Source organism: Giraffa tippelskirchi, chromosome 8 (genome assembly GCF_054371585.1).
Source record: "Giraffa tippelskirchi isolate mGirTip1 chromosome 8, T2T-mGirTip1v1.2.pri, whole genome shotgun sequence".
NCBI lineage: Eukaryota > Metazoa > Chordata > Mammalia > Artiodactyla > Giraffidae > Giraffa > Giraffa tippelskirchi.
Genome location: NC_137282.1, coordinates 76,944,383 through 76,961,850, shown reverse-complemented (window position 1 = coordinate 76,961,850; position 17,468 = coordinate 76,944,383). Strand labels below are relative to the sequence as shown.

The window sequence follows — 17,468 nt, the reverse complement described above, 5'->3', positions numbered from 1 at the left end:
AACGAATGAGAGCTCCTCAAGAAGCACTCCAAACACAAATATGATCATTTTTATGAGTGGTAAAGGGTATATAAAGTGGTAAAGGGTACAAAAAAGATGAAGACCTCTTATTTGGTGGTGTTCATGGAATTTCCCAGCTTGTACATTGGGGAGGAACCAACACTTTATCCTCTTCTGCTGTACCCATCCAGCTGCAGACTTTAGAAGGGACCTCTCTGCTCTGGGAGAGTGGAATTAGGTGGGCCCCATTACTTCATGACAAACAAAGGGGGAAAAGGTGGAAATAGTGACAAATTTCTTCTTCGTGGGCTCTAAAATTGCTGCAGATGGTGACTGCAGCCATGAAATTAGAAGATGTTTGCTTCTTGGTAGGAAAGCTATGGCAAACATAGACAGAATGTTGGAAAGAAGAGACTAGTTTGCTGACAAAGGTCCATATAATCAAGGCTATGGTCTTCCCAGTGGGCACGTACAGTTGTGAGAGCTGGACCTTAAAGAACATGGAGCACCAAAGAATTGATGCCTTCAAACTGTGGTGCTGGAGAAGACTTCTGAGAGTCCCTTGGCCAACAAGGAGATCAAACCAGTCAATCTTAAAGGAAACCAACCCTGAATACTCACTGGATGCTGAAGCTGAAACTCCAGTATTTTGGTCATCTGATGCGAACTGTTGACTCATTGGAAAAATCCCTAATGCTGGGAAAGATTGAGGGCAGAAGGAGAAGAGGGCATCAGATGATGAGATGACTGGATGGCATCACTGATGCAATAAACATGAACTTGGGCAAACTTGGGGAGATGGGGAGGGACAGATGGGCCTGGCGTCCTTGGGGTCGCAAAGAGTTGGACATGACTAATGTCTAAACCATCACCGCTGCTGCCACCACCACAATATCCTTCCATAGATCTGATGTTCTGTGGTCTTATCTTCAATTACCTTCTCTGATGCCACATGCCATAGTTCTTATGGGAGAGAAAGCAAAGTGTGTATCAGCTCATGGGAATAAGAAGCAAGAGCTCGGGTGTGTCTGTTGGAGGATACAGCTGGGACCGTGGCAGTGTGCAGTCATTAGTCAACAGGAGTAACCCTCAGTCTTTCCAGCCCCCTGTATCTCTGACTGTTCTTCCCACAGGCTAGTTAGTGCACATCCTGGGACTAAATCCCAGAGAGCAGCGGGCTCCTACGCTGGGCGGTTGCTGCCTCAGTGTAGAACTGGGCTCTCTCTTACCATCTCAGTCAAGTAGTTAACTTTATATCCAGTTTTCATTTTGTTGGTATTAACTTATCTCTATTCAAATAACTGGTGTGTTTCCAGTTTTCTAAATGGACCTGAACTAATATAAAAGCATATGGCTCGCAGAGAGTATTTATTCTGGAGTGAATGTCTGTGTCTTCTGTCAGAAGTCATGTGTTGAAACCTAACCTGCAAGGTGATGGTGTTAGAAGGGGGGCCTTTGGGAGGTGATTACATCATGCAGGTGGATTCCTCATGAGTGAGATTAAAGCCCCCAGACAGCTCCCTGGCCCCTTCTGTCAGAACACAGCAAAAAGAGGGCCATCTTTTACCCGGGAAATAGGCTCCTGCCCGGCACTCAATCCACAGGTGCCTCTATCCTGAATTCCTGGCTGCAGAACTGTGAGGAAGAAGTTTCTGTGGTTTTCAGGCCCCTAGTGTATGGTTTGTATTCTGTGACAGCAGCCTGGGCTTATTAAGACAGCCCTGAAGTAGAAATGGAGACCATAAGATAGACACACATGTTCTTTGGCTTCATAGGAGGGGATAAATACAGCATGGAGCTCCCCTGGTGGCTCAGCAGTAAAGAATCTGCCAATGCAAGAGATGCGGGTTCCATCCCTGGGTCAGGAAGCATCCCTGGAGAAGGAAATGGCAACCCACTCCAGTCTTCTTGCCTGGAAAGTCCCATGGACAGAGGAGGCTGGCGGGCTACAATCCATGGGGTTGCAATGAGTCAGATACGACTTAGTGACTAAACCACAACAACGAATACCACACATTGCATGTGATATCCATGCAGCAAAATTAAAAGCCGCGTTCGAAAGAGACCAAGAGTAAAGGCTTTATCAGTGTGTTCACACATAGGTGTGTGCAGTACACACCATCTCTGGGGAGTCCTTCTGTGGGACAGAGGTGGGGAGGTGAACGTGTCAGAGGGAAAAGGCCATGCGGGATATTTTGAGATTCAGTGGATACACCCCGCCCCGAGGCCTTCTCTGCTCTGTCTTCCTGCCTGCGCTAGCACCAGCCCCGCCAGGGCCCGCGCGTCTCCTAGTCTCCTTCGCTCCGTGTCTGCTTACTGGATGGTGGATAAAGCTGGAATGAGCGGTGTGACTAAGGATGTAAAAGGCATATTTGAGGAACTTTGTGTCAATTCTACTGAGGCCACAACTGCCACGATCAGTTTTTTAGTGCTTTCTGCCCTTCCAGTCATTTTGATGTGTACCTTAAGTATCCAGGTTCATTTTCTGTTAACCTGAATTGACAACTAACAGAAATATTTATTTGCCTGTCAATCAGATGCTAGTCTTTGAGTTTTCCCCTCTCTACTTTCCATAGTCAGCATACCTTGCAACCTCCTTTCTGTAGAAAGTTGCTGGAATCACTATTTATTTATATTAAAAAGAAAGATGGTGCTCTCTCTGACTGTGTGGTTTGGACCCACCTGGAGAACTCCCTCCTTTTCTGGAAATAGCTGCATGGTTGGGTTTCTGCTGAGAGCAGAATTTGATTTGCTCCCACACCTTCATGTTTTGTTCAGTGCCCTTTTGGAGTTTGGCAAAATTACTTTTAATTATCTCTGCTGCTTCCTTTAATAAGTAGCTTTGAGCAGTTTCCAAGGGCCTCCTCTCATCTTCCTGCATGAGACCGCTCTTGCTTCTCCAAAACACATTAAAAGGAGATACTGATGGCAACTTGGCACCATTACATTTTAGTCTCAGTATCCGCGGGGGAGCCGGGAACTGCTAGGTTAAAGGTGGCACCTGCTTGCAACAGAACGCGGCCTATTTTGGGAATCTAGGCATTCAGCTGTTGTGATAATTACAATGGCAAATCCACCCTCCCCTCTCCTCCCACATTACACTGTTCCTGGTGCTTACGGTGCAGAAAGCATTGCCAACCTCTTGGGGGCTGGGAGATCATGTGAATTATTTCCTCACTTATTTTGGGGCCCATTGAAATGTTGTTGTTGTTCTGAGATAGAGTGATACAAGATGGGGAAACTCTAGATGCAAATCATGGAAACAAAACCAAACAAAACACAGGTGCTCAGTGTGTGGGCCAGGAAAGCAGACACTGGCTCCCTGAGCTTAGTAACTTGCCTAATGCTTTCAAATTCCACCTTCCTGAGGGATTCCAAAACCTGCATTGTAATCCTATCTTGTATTTCATTTGCCAGGATAAGATTCATGTGTTTAAGGTAGAGGAATCAAGCTTATTTAATTCCTTCAGCAGCCACTAGGTACCTATACTTGTTGGGTAAACAATTTATTGAGAAGTTCGACTCATTGGACTTGTTCTGCTTTAGCTTTGTCTTCTGTATCTATATATGCCACTGGATATTTGAACATACACTCATTTCTCCTTTGGTGTAAGAGAATGAGTAACCCTCTCTTGATAAGGTCAACCTGGCCATTTTGCATATTGGCCACTGTTACCATCTTCTCCTCACTACCCAAGCTGTGGATCCAACAATTAGCCTTCTGTCTTGTACTTTCCATGAAATCAGAAGATGATTGCCTCTTGGTAGGGAAGTGATGACAAACCTAGACAGTGTGTTGAAAAGCAGAGACATTACCCAGACAACAAAGGTTTGTATAGTCAAAGCTATGGTCTTCCCAATGGTCATGTGCATTTGTGAGAGCTGGACTGTAAAGAAGGCAGAGAACCAAAGAATTGATGCCTTCTAACGGTGGTGCTGGAGAAGACTCCTGAAAGTCCCTTGGACAGCAAGGAGATCAATCTTAAGGGAGATCAACCCTGAATATTCACTGGAAGGACTGATGCTGAAGTCGAAACTCCAGTATTTTGGTCATTTGATGCAACAGCTGACTCATTGGAAAAGTCTGATGCGGGCAGAGATTGAGGGCAGAAGGAGAAGAGGGCATCAGAAGATGAGATGGCTTGACAGCATCACCAATGCAACGAACATGAACTTGGGCAAACTCTGGGAGATGGTGGCCAGGGAGCCCTGGCGTGCTGCAGTCTGTGGGGTCACAGAGAGGCAGACACGACTAGGAGACGGAGACGACAACAACAACAACAACAGCTTCTACTTTCTGTCCTTCCTTTCTTCCAGAATATCTGTCTATTTCCCTCTCTCACTTGCTTGCCCTATCCTTCACTTCAAATACATTTATCCTCCTTTTCCTAAAAAAAAGAAACAAAAAAAGCAAGAATGAAACTAGCTAACTAAAAATCAAATAAAAAAGGGAGGCAAATAAATATCTTGAATTACCCACTCCAATAATTCTTCTGTGTTGTTTTCTTCATGGGATGCTATTAATATCAGTTTATTTTGAAGGATGAGTGGCAACAAGAACTATGGAAATGATTATTTTTTTCCTAAGCATGTTGAGAATATTGTTTATCATAATATGCAGTAATTTGGAAAAGAAGGCTCATAGGAGAGAATTATTATATTAAAATTGATAGGCCATGCGGCTTCTAAGTAATTGATTTCTCTTTCTTGTAAATGATCTTATGAAAATAGTGTTTTTTTTCTTGGTACAGCATAAAAGCATAGAACTCAGGGTGCAGGTCACCCATGGCAAGTATTAATCCATTAAATGCTGTTCACTGTTTTATTAGGCTCATTCTTGGCTTCATTTCATGATCTTACCTTTCCTCAGATTTATTTTGAAGGCCAGAGTGAATATCAATAAATGGATATTCTTTTCCTTCCCCATGAAGTGACTAGTAACTTCATAATCATGACCCGATGCTCAGGGTCTTTTAAGTCTTTTAGGTCCTTTTCTCTCCACAATTTGTAAATTCTGGACTCTTCCGTTCTCTGTTCTTGGTTCCTGTGTGTATACGGTGTTTTCTGTTCCTAAGTGATGCGCCCTGTTTCCGTCTCTTTACTTGTCTTGTCTGGTTTGTGTCTGTCTCATCCACTGTCATGTATTACCTGTTACTTCAGTGGGAATAAACATCTGGTGTTCAGTCTCTGCTTCCAGTGTCTTTCTGTGGCTCATGTTGTACACATCCATCTGTCTTCCAAGAGTCTTCATTTCTGACCTTGATGATCCTCAACTTTTGGTTAACAGAACTCACCATCTCCTGTCCCCAACATGGCTTCATTATCTCTTTAGTTTCTGCTTGTTTTGCTAACATTCTCCCAACATTGGACCTCAAGCCCACTTTGCATGCATGTGTGCTGAGTTGTGGCCCACTCTTTGTGACTGTAGCCCATTTGGCTCCTCTCATCCATGGGATTTTCCAGACAAGATCCTGGAATGGGTTGCCATTTCCGCCTCTAGGGGATCTTCCTGACCCAGGGATCATACCTGAGTCTCCCTGTGTCTCCTGCCTTGGCAGGCAGATTCTTTACCACTGAGCCACCTGGGAAGCTCAGAGCCCACTCTGACTTCATACCAATTCTGTGTTCTTGTTACTGACCTCCCAAGTCAGTTCCCTACTGTTCGCTAACTTTCACAGGAGCTGTGACATCTGGCCTCTTCCTCAAGCGTACACTGCCGGCAGGTTAATCTTCATGTATTCATAACTCAGTGGCAGTCCTGAGGCATGTAGGAGTGAACAAGGCCATCAGAATCAGGGAGCCTCAGTTGAGTCCTCACTCTGGTTCTCACCAGCATAACTGAATTACTTTATCTCACAATGTCGCTTCAAAGTTGGTTGTGTAAGTCATGGTGGACTGGTTTATAATGCCTAGTAAACAATCCCAGTGCTTCTAACGACAAGATTTTATTTCGTGCTTACATTCCGTGACAAACACGGAATGGTAGGGGATTGCGATGGCAAAAGGGAGCACTGCTGTTTTGTTGCCCACTGTGGTTCAGTTGCTAAGTTGTGTCTGACTCTTTGTGACCCCATAGACTACAGCATAATAGGCTCCTCTATCTTCCACTATCTCCCAGTTCACTTCAGTCGCTCAGTCACGTCTAACTCTGCAACCCAATAGACTGCAGCACGCCAGGCTTCCCTGTCCATTACCAACTCCTGGAGCTTGTTCAAACTCAAGTTCATCAAGTCGGTGATGCAATCCAGCCATCTCATCCTCTATCATCCCCTTCTTCTCCCGCCTTCAATCTTTCCCAGCATTAGGGCCTTTTCTAATGAGTCAGCTATTCCCATCAGGTGGCCAAAGTATTGGAGTTTTAGCTTCAGCATCAGTCCTTCCAATGAATATTCAGGACTTATTTCCTTTGGGATTAACTGCTTTGCTCTCCTCCCAGCCCAATGGACCCTCAAGAGTCTTCTCCAACACCACAGTTCAAAAGCATCAATTCTTCCGTGCTCAGCTTTCCTTCGAGTCCAGCTCTCACATCCATACATGACTACTGGAAAAACTATAGCCTTGACTAGATGGACTTTTGTTGGCAAAGAAATGTCTCTGCTTTTTAAGATGCTGTCTAGGTTGGTCATAGCTTTTCTTCCAAGGAGCAAGCGTCTTTTAATTTCATGGCTGCAGTCACAATCTGCAGTGATTTCAGAGCCCCCCAAAATAAAGTCTCTCACTGTTTCCATTGTTTCCTCATCTATTTGCCATGAAGTGATGGGGCCAGATGCCATGATCTTAGATTTTGAATGTTGAGTTTTAAGCCAGCTTTTTCACTCTCCTCTTTCACCTTCATCAAGCAGCTCTTTGGTTCCTCCTCACTTTCTGCCATAAGAGTGGTGTATTTCTCCTGGCAATCTTGATTCCAGCTTCTGCTTCATCCAGCCTGGCATTTCACATGATGTACTCAGCATAGAACTTAATTAAATAGGCAGTGTGACAATACACAGCCTTAATGTACTCCTTTTCCTATTTGGAACCAGTCTGTTGTTCCATGTCCACTTCTAACTGTTGCTTCCTGACTTGCATACAGATTTCTCAGGAGGCAGGTCAGGTGGTCTGGTATTCCCGTCTTTTTCAGAATTTTCTACAGTTTGTTTTGATCCACACAGTCAAAGGCTTTGGCATAGTCAATAAAGCAGAAGTAGATGTTTTTCTGGAACTCTCTTGTTTTTTCCATGATCCAGCGGATGTTGGCAATTTCGATCTCTGGTTCCTCTGCCTTTTCTAAATCCAGCTTGAACATCTGGAAGTTCACAGTTCACGTACTGTTGAAGCCTCACTTGGAGAATTTTGAGCATTACTTTGCTAGTATGTGAGATGAGTGCAATTGTGCAGTAGTTTGAGCATTCTTTGGCTTTGCCTTTCTTTGGGATTGGAATGAAAACTGACCTTTTCCAGTCCTGTGGCCACTGCCGAGTTTTCCAAATTTGCTGGCATATTGAGTGTAGCACTTTCACAGCATCGTCTTTCAGGATTTGAAATAGCTCAACTGGAATTCCATCACTTCCACTGGCTTTGTTCTTGGTGATGCTTCCTAAGGCCCACTTGACTTCACATTCTAGGATGTCTGGCTCTAGGTGAGTGATCATACGATCGTGATTATCTGGGTCATGAAGATCTTTTTTGTATAGTTCTTCTGTGTATTCTTGCCACCTCTTCTTAATATCTTCTGCTTCTGTTAGGTCCCTACCATTTCTGTCCTTTATTAAGACCATCTTTGCATGAAATGTTTCCTTGGTATGTCTAATTTTCTTGAAGAGATCTCTAGTCTTTCCCATTGTATTGTTTTCCTCTATTTCTTTGCATTGATCGCTGAGGAAGGCTTTCTCATCTCTCCTTGCTATTCTTTGGAGCTCTGCATTCATATGAGTATCTCAACTATTTGTAAGGCCTTCTCAGACAAACAGTTTGTCTTTTTGCATTTCTTTTTCTTGGGGATGGTTTTGATCTCTGCCTCCTGTACAATGTCACAAACCTCCATCCATAGTTCTTCAGGTACACTGTCTATCAGATCTAATCCCCTGAATCTATTTCTCACTTCCACTGTATAATCATAAGTGATTTGATTTAGGTCATACCTGAATGGTCTAGTGGTTTTCCCTACTTTCTTCAATTTAAGTCTGAATTTGGCAATAAAGAGTTCATGATCTGAGCCACAGTCAGCTCCCAGTCTTGCTTTTGCTGACTGTATAGAGCTTCTCCATCTTTGGTTGCAAAGAATATAATCAATCTGATTTTGGTTTTGACAGTGTGGTGAAGTCCATGTGTAGAGTCTTTCTTGTGTTGTTGGAAGAGAGTGTTTGCTATGATCAGTGCATTCTCTTGGCAAAACTATATTAGCCTTTGCCCTGCTTCATTTTGTACTCCAAGGCCAAACTTGCCTGTTAGTCCAGGTATCTCTTGACTTCCTACTTTTGCATTCCAGTCCCCTATGATAAAAAGGGCATCTTTTTTGGGTGTTAATTCTAGAAGGTCTTGTGGGTCTTCAAAGGACTGTTCAACTTCAGCTTCCTCAGCATTACCTGTTGGGGCATAGACTTGGATTACTGTGATATTGAGTAGTTTGCCTTAGAAATGAACAAAGATCATTCTGTCATTTTTGCGATTGCACCCAAGTACTGCATTTTGAACTCTTGTTGACTATGAGGGCTACTCCATTTCTTCTAAGGGATTCTTGGCCCACAGTAGTAGACATAATGGTCATCTGAATTAAATTCATCCATTCCTGTCCATTTTAGTTCACTGATTCCTAAAATGTTGATGTTCACTCTTGCCATCTCCTGCTTGACCAATTCCAATTTACCTTGATTTATGGACCTAACATTCCAGATTCCTATGCATTATTGTTTTCAATGCATCAGACTTTACTTCCATCACCAGTCACATCCACAACTGGGTGTTGTTTTCACTTTGTCTCCATCTCTTCATTCTTTCTGGAGTTATTTCTCCACTGATCTCCAGTAGCATATTGGGCATCTACTGACCTGGGGAGTTCATCTTTCAGTGTCGTATCTTTTTGCCTTTTCACAGTGTTCTTTGGATTCTCAAGGTTAGAATACTGAAGTGGTTTGCCATTCCCTTCTCCAGTGGACCACGTTTTGTCAGAATTCTCCACCATAATCTGTCCATCTTGGGTGGCCCTACATGGTATGGCTCATAGTTTCCTTGAGTTAGACAAGGCTGTGTTCCAGAGTTATCTCCTAGATTTTGCTCAAATTCACGTCCATTGAGTTGATGATGCTGTGTAAGCATCTCTATACTTAATGTTGTATTTGGTTCTAAAACAAGCCAAATCTATTAAAAAAAACTTTCAAAAGTAAACAGCGTTTCATTTCTATCAAAAACTTTACTTATTGAAAAGAGCCTTACAGATACCACAGAATTCATAATCAGAGTTTGTTAGGTTAGTATCAACTATAGAATGTATGTGGAAAGAAGATAAAGTAAGTGAAAGATCATGGCAGAGTTATTTGCTAAGGATTGATGTGAAAACGTGACTTTGGCAACCTCAACTTTAATTCACTGTGTTACTGCCTATCTTTTTAGAACAGATGTATATTCATCCTTGTTTTTAAAACACATTTTTCTCCCCTCAGAGATTCCTCCCAAGTCATTAACTCTTGTACCAACTATCCCTTTTCTGAGCCTTTTTATCCTTGTGAAGACAAAGATACTTCTGTTTCTTATTATCCTGCCTCACTACCCCTCTTCTCGCCAGGGGTCCCTGTGTCTGTACTGACTTCATTAGCAGCCTCCCTGAATCAAAGGGAGAAACTTGAGCTTTTATAAGCCCTGGGGCTTCAGAGGTATATTGGCTGTGTTCACTTAGAGGCTCTTAGCTTATTGGTCAGTTGGTATTCAGACTCTCATTAGCCTCAGGGATTCACGATTCAAATAATTTGTTCCAGATGGCAAGAGAGAAAGCCTGGACATTGGCTTATAATTAAATCCAACTTTCAGAGTTTAAGTCCAAGATATGGAAAGGCAGTGCACATTCTATAAAGGAGAATCACACAGTAGTTTTCAAAATATAAATATCATACACTCATCTATCAATACATAGAGAGCACATATGCTTGAGACTGATATATGTATATATCTCACAAGTTTATATACACACACAGACATACACTTATCACTGGGAGGAATCAGGAAGATGTATAGAAAAGACACTGAGTAGTTACATTGTTATGGGCACAAAGCCTCCTTTTAGGAAATAGAAAGTCATATAACACTATAATGATGATTATGTACATGGGCCAGACAAGCAAATCATTTTACATGAGACAGAAAGAAAAATCCATTACCACACTTAAAGACTTTCACACTCCTCTCTCGGTGATTAAACATGGAGATGAAAAATAATTATATGTATTTGAACAACACTACCATGACAACTGGAATAACTAGGTACACCTTCTTTGCAAAGACACATAAAATATTTACCAATATAGCCGGGCAGTAGAACCAGTCTCATTAATTTCAAAGGCTTGAAATCATACAGAATTCATACACTGACCACAATGGACTTGAATGAAAAATAATAGCAAATAAGATGTTTTAGTTTGCTGGGATTGCCATTACAAAGTACCACAGACCCGGTGGGTAAAACGACAGAAGTTTGCTTGCCCCAGTTCTGGAGGCTGGGACTCCGAGACCAAAGGGGTCAGCAGGGTTGGTTTCTGCGGTGGCCTCTCTACTTGGCTCATAGGTGCTGTCTCCCCACTGTGTCTTCACATGGACTTCCCTTGCTGCCTGTTGGTGTCCAGTTATTTTCTTAAAAGGACCCTTTCACTGGATTCGGGCCCACCCTAATGAGCTCATTTTTACATAATCACCTCCTTAAAAATCTGTAATTCTAAGAGAGATATTCATAGCTTCAAATGCTCTTATGAGAAAACAGTGACAATTCAAAGTGAAGAAATCTTATTTACCACCTCAAAAAAAATTATTTAGAGGAAAGCAAAGTAAACCAGAAGTAAGCAGATGAAATGAAGCAATAAATGTATAAGAAAATGAAATAGCAAACAGATAAATAATTCACAAAAGGCAAAAATTGGCTACTTAAAAAGATGAATAAAATTGACAAAACGCTAGCAAGACCACTCGAGAGAAAATAAGAGGAAAAGAGGGAGGCAGCAGTGCAGTTTAATGGGGAAAGGAGACTAACAAGTGTTGATGGAAAAACTGTATACACATATGGGAAACACTCAGTCTCATTCATACACGCCACACCCAAACATTGATCCCAAATTGGCCATAAATGTAATTATAAAAACTAAAATTTTCAAGCTCATAGACCCCATATTCAAGGATTTTTGCAACCTTAGAGTAGGCCAAGATTTCCTAGAATGCAGAAAGCACTAAGCATCAGAAAAGAGTTAATAGTATTTCTTTTTGAATTCAGATATAATTGACATACAGTATATTAGATGCGTGTGTATGACCTAATCATTTGATATATGCATATATGTTGGATGTACTCAACATATAAGTTAAATAAGCAGGGGGACAATATACAGCCTTGACCTACTCCTTTTCCCATTTGGAACCAGTCTGTTGTTCCATGTCCAGTTCTAACTGTTGCTTCCTAACTTCATGCAGGTTTCTCAAGAGTCAGATAAGGTGGTCTGGTGTTCCCATCTTTTTCAGAATCTTCCACAGTTTATTGTGATCCACACAGCCAAAGGCTTTGGCATAGTCACTAAAGCAGAAATAGATGTTTTTCTGGAACTCTCTTGCTTTTTCCATGATCCAGTGGATGTTGGCAATTTGATCTCTGGTTCCTCTGCCTTTTCTAAAACCAGCTTGAACATCTGGAAGTTCACGGTTCACATATTGCTGAAGCCTGGCTTGGAGAATTTTGAGCATTACTTTACTAGCGAGTGAGATGAGTGCAATTGTGCCATAGTTTGAGCATTCTTTGGCATTGCCTTTCTTTGGGATTGGGATGAAAACTGACCTTTTCCTGTCCTGTGGCCACTGCTGAGTTTTCCAGATTTGCTGGCATATCGAGTGCAGCACTTTCACAGCATCATCTTTCAGGATTTGAAATAGCTCAACTGGAATTCCATCACCTCCACTAGCTTTGTTTGTAGTGATGCTTTCTAAGGCTCATTTGACTTCACATTCCAGGATGTCTGGCTCTAGGTGAAGAAGCACAAGCTGAAATCAAGATTGCCGGGAGAAATATCAATAACCTCAGATGATACCACCCTCATGGCAGAAAGCAAAGAAGAACTAAAAAGCCTCTTGATGAAAGTGAAAGAGGAGAGTGAAAAAGTTGGCTTAAAGCTCAACATTCAGAAAACTAAGATCATGGCATCCGGTCCCATCACTTCATGGGAAATAGATGGGGAAACAGTTGAAACAGTGTCAGAGTTTATTTTTGGGGGCTCCAAAATCACTGCAGATGGTGATTGCAGCAATGAAATTAAAAGACACTTACTCCTTGGAAGGAAAGTTATGACCAACCTAGATAGCATATTAAAAAGCAGAGACATTACTTTGCCAACAAAGTCCGTCTAGTCAAGGCTATGGTTTTTCCAGTAATCATGTATGGATGTGAGAGTTGGGCTGTGAAGAAAGCTGAGTGCCGAAGAATGGATGCTTTTGAACTGTGGTGTTGGAGAAGACTCTTGAGAGTCCGTTGGACTGCAAGGAGATCCAACCAGTCCATCGTAAAGGAGATCAGCCCTGGGTGTTCATTAGAAGGACTGATGTTGAAGCTGAAACTCCAATACTTTGGCCACCTCATGCTAAGAGTTGACTCATTGGAAAAGACCCTGATGCTGGGAAGGATTGGGGCAGGAGGAGAAGGGCACAACAGAGGATGAGATGGCTGGATGGCATCACTGACTCAAAGGACATGAGTCTGGGTAAACTCTGGGAGTTGGTAATGGACAGGGAGGCCTGGCATGCTGTGATTCATGGGGTCGCAAGAGTCGGACACGACTGAGCGACTGAACTGAACTGAACTGAACTGATACATGTTGGAATGATCATTGAAATAAGTCTACTTAATATCCAACATCACATTTTTCCTCTTGTGATGAGATCTTTTAAGATCTTCTTGCTTAGCAACTTTCAAATATGTAATACAGTTATTAGCTATAGTCTCCATACTTTACATTATATCCCCAGGACAAATTTATTTTATTTTGACCACCTTCACCCATTTTGACCACCCCTCCAGCCCCTACCTCTGGCAGCTACCAATGTGTACTCTGTATCTATGAATTGTGTGTGTGTGTGTTTTAAATTTCACATATATGTAAGATCATATAGTATTTGCCTTTCTCTGTCTTATTTCACTTAGAATAATGCCCTCAGAGTCTGTGCTTATTGTCACATATGGCAAGATTTCCTTCATTTGGATGGTCAAGTAATATTCCATTGTATACATATATCCCATTTTCTCTCTTCATTCATCCACCAATGGACATTTAGATTGCTTTCATGTCTTAGGTATTGTAATTAATGCTTCAGTGAACATGGGAGTGCAGATACTTCTTCAAGAACTTGATTGCATTTCCTTTGGATACATACCCAGTGGTGAGATTGCTGGATCATGTGGTAGTTCTAGTTTTAAATTTTTTGAGGAGCCTCCATATTGTTTTTCATAGTGGTTGCATCCATTGACATTACCACTGATAGTACTTGAGTTCCCTTTTCTCTACATCCTTGCCAACATTCGCTATTTCTTTTATTTTTTGACAATAGCTCTTCTAAGAGGGATGAGGTGATATATCATTGTGATTTTGATTTGCATTCTGTCGGTGACCAGTGATATTGAGCATCTATAAGGTACCTATTGGCTATCTATATGTCATCTATGAAAAAATGTTCACTAAAATCCTCTGCTCATTTAAAAAAAGATTATTGGGGCATAGTTGATTTACAATGTTGTGTTACTTTAAGGTAGACAGCAAAGTAAAACAGTTATATATATATATGAGTGAGTGAAAGTCACTCAGTCGTGTCCAACTCTTTGCGAACCCATGGACTATACAGCCCATGGAATTCTCCAGGCCAGAATACTAGAGTGGGTAGTCTTTCCCTTCTCCAGGGGATCTTCCCAACCCAGGGATTGAACTCAGGTCTCCTGCACTGCAGGTACATTCTTTACCAGCTGAGCCACAAGAGAAGCCCATATATATATACATATACATATACATATACATATACATATACATATATATATATCTCCACTCTTTTTTAGGTTCTTTCCTCATATAGTCCATTACAGAGTACTGAGTAGAGTTCCTTATGCTATACAGTAGATTCTTATTAGTTACCTATCTTATATATAGTAGTATATATATATGTCTCTCTCAGTCTCCCACGTTATCCCTCCCCTCCTTACCCCCTGGCAACCATAAGTTTGTTTTCTTTACCTGTAACTCTACTTCTGTTTTGTAAATAAGTTCATTTGTACCTTTTTTTTTTTAGATTTCATATATTAGCATTCTCATATTATATTTTTCTCTGTGTCTGACTTACTTCACTCAGTATAACAACCTCTAAGTCCATCTATGTTGCTGTAAATGGTGTTATTTTGTTCTTCATTATGCCTAATACTGCCCATTCTTAAATCCAATTTTTTGGAGTATTTTTCTCTTGAGTCATAGAAGTTCTTTATATATTTTGTTTATATTAACCCCTATATGATTTGCACACGTTTTCTCCCATTCTACAGGTTTCCTTTTCATGTTTTTGATGGTTTCTTTGCTGCAGAGCCTTTTTAGTTGGATGTAGCCTGGTGTGTCTGTTTTTGCTTTTGTTGCTTTTGCTTTTGGTGTCAAATCCAAAAAATCATCATCAAGAGCCATGTCAAGGGGCTACCACCTACGTTTCCTTCTAGGAGCTTTATGATTTCATATTTTATATTCATGTCTTTAATACATTTTGAATTAATTGTTGTGTGTGGAGTAAAGTAGTGTACCAGTTTCATTCTTTTGCATCCAGGTGTCCAGCACTGTTTTTTGAAGAGATTGTATGAATATACAATGAATTGTATGAATATCCCCATTGTATGTTCATGGTTCCTTTGCCACCATATATTAATTGATCTTATATGGGTGGGTTTATGTATGGACTCCTTTTTTTTTTAATCCACATAGCTTCTCTCTTTCTCCTGAAACATTGACTTTTCAGAACTAGATGGAGTCTCTATGCCATTATGGATCCACTGTTGATGCTTTCGTAGGCTCCAGTGAAGGCACCCTGGGAACTCTTCTAGCACACCAGCCTTCACGGATCTATTCCTCCCTTAAAATGAGCAACTCCATCCAATTGGGTTCCTCAGTCAGCGGAGGACTCTTGCACACTGATTTGCTCACAGGAACTAGATGGGAATACTTAGGGTGAGTCTGTGCAGAAATGAAGGGGGCAGGCTTGGGCAGGAGGAGAAGCCCCACTGAGTCCAGAGGCAGGAAGACCTTCCCCCGTCCCACAGGAGACTCTCCAGCCTCAGGCAAGACCCAGAGATGCTCCGCTGACTCTGCTGGCAACTGGGAAGGGTCTGAAAGGGGACTGGGTGGATGAGAACTATCCAGAATTCCACCAGAGCAACCAGAGTTACAGCTGAGCCGCAGTGAGAGGTAACATAGCAATCTGGAAACAAAGGCAGACAGGAGCAGAACAGTCTCTGTTCATTTCCATGATTTCTTTCCCCCTTTGCCCTTGAAAATCCTTACCAGTGACTTGACCCGAATCCCTTGTATTTTGGTCTCAGACCTGTCTCAACACCTTCCTTGACCAGGTGCACCCACAAGTGTAAAGAGAAGCACATTGTCTATTCCCCCTTCAGGGCATGACTGGCACTATAAAATACAATGATGTTTCTAGTCTGTCTTCCCGTTAAAATGGCAGCTCTCTTTTGAATGAGGGAGAATGAGACTATATTGCTTATCTATGTATTAAAGAAGAAAATGTTAGTTGCTCAGTCATGTCTGACTCTTTGAGGCCCTGTGGACTGTAGCCCACCAGGCTCCTCTGTCCATGAAATTATCCAGGCAAGAGTACTGGAGTGGGTAGCCATTCCCTTCTCCAGGGGATCGAACCTGCATCTCCTGCATTGGCAGCAAATTCTTTACCACTGAGCCACCAGGGTATTCCTAGCACCAAATCCAGCGCTGGTTGTAGAGCAGGATATCTACCAGCCACCTACCTGCGTAGGAGAGGGTTCTGAAAAGAGCACAGAGTAGGGGTGTTCTCACATAGAAGTGAAGGGAGGTCTGACAGGCAAAGAATGTGGGGCCCTGTCCAGTCTCTATGTTCTTTGTGAGGTCTGAAGCTAGGTCGTGATGGTAACTAAGTATAACTAGGGAGAAATTGGCTTTCCAGTGTCAAAGATTGGTAAGAACCACCTTAGGGAATGGAAAACAAAGCCACTTAGGGGCTAGAGGAATAATACTGAAAACTCAACTCAATAAAAATTTTTAAAAAACAACAGCATAAAGGAAGTTTATGTGACTTTCTCTAGAGCTTGGCTAGAAGTAATTGGAAGAAAATAGTTGGTGATATCTGAGTTTGGGACAGGCAGAACAGGTACAGCAGGAGTTCAAAAGAGAACACAATTTAAGGGTCCCAGTGAAAATGGAGTGGAAATAATTCAACCAGTTGAAGTCACAGTGTTTTAAAATATTTCAATCGAAGTGGTAACTTTGAATGGAAACTTATTTTTCTAGTTGGGGGAAAATTAAAAACCGTCAAATATTTACTTAAAAGATAGCCTTTTAATAACACCAGAATGAGATTTGAAGAGCCTCTCTTTAATTAGCCTTTAATTGAACCCCCATAAAATATTTTTGTTTACATGAGTGCTGACTTTGAACAAAAGTGGATAAATCAGAGTAGTATACAGTAAGTTAAATTTTTAAACATTTTATGTCTTGTTGAAGACCTTTTTTGAAAGAATTACTAAAGCAAATATGTAAACATAATTTGAATTATGGACACAAAATATAAAGGAGACCATGTCTGCTTTTGCTTTAGAAAGCTGAGTTCCAATGGAAGCAGAAATAACCACTCCTGAAACCACAGGCAGTGAGTATGATGCAGGACTTTAAAGCCTCTGAGATCTTACAAGGTCTGGGAATTTCTAGGACACCATCTGAATGTGGTGGGGAAAGTGTGATTCCAGCAGTGACCTCAGCCCTGTAGGGAGGATGTGAAAATTTGTCCTAGGAATCTGGTGTGTGTGCTTGTGCTTACTAATTCAGTCGTGTACGACTCTCTGCGGCCCCACGGACTGTAGCGCACCAGGCCCCTCTGCTCATGGAATTCTCCAGGCCAGAATACTGGAGAGGGTTGCCATTTCCTTCTCCAGGTGATCTCCCAACCCAGGGATCGAACATGCGTCTCCTGCATTGCAGGCGGAGTCTTTACCGCTGAGCCACCTGGGAAGCCCAGAAATCTGGAAT

General features: G+C 41.8%; 2 long non-coding RNA genes across 2 annotated transcripts in view; one reads left to right on the top strand and one right to left on the bottom strand.

The window, feature by feature from the left end:
- The window catches only part of LOC145519090 (uncharacterized), a 255,141-nt gene that overhangs the window by 85,640 nt on the left and 152,033 nt on the right, over positions 1–17,468 (top strand). The window lies entirely within an intron of this gene.
- Positions 3,440–17,468, bottom strand: part of LOC145519093 (uncharacterized) — a 30,228-nt gene continuing 16,199 nt past the window's right edge. Inside the window, exons 3-4 of the long non-coding RNA XR_014063531.1 lie at positions 12,005–12,188; positions 3,440–8,564 (exon numbers count right to left, since the gene is read on the bottom strand). This is a non-coding gene — a long non-coding RNA (uncharacterized LOC145519093). The remainder of the gene's footprint in view (positions 8,565–12,004; positions 12,189–17,468) is intronic.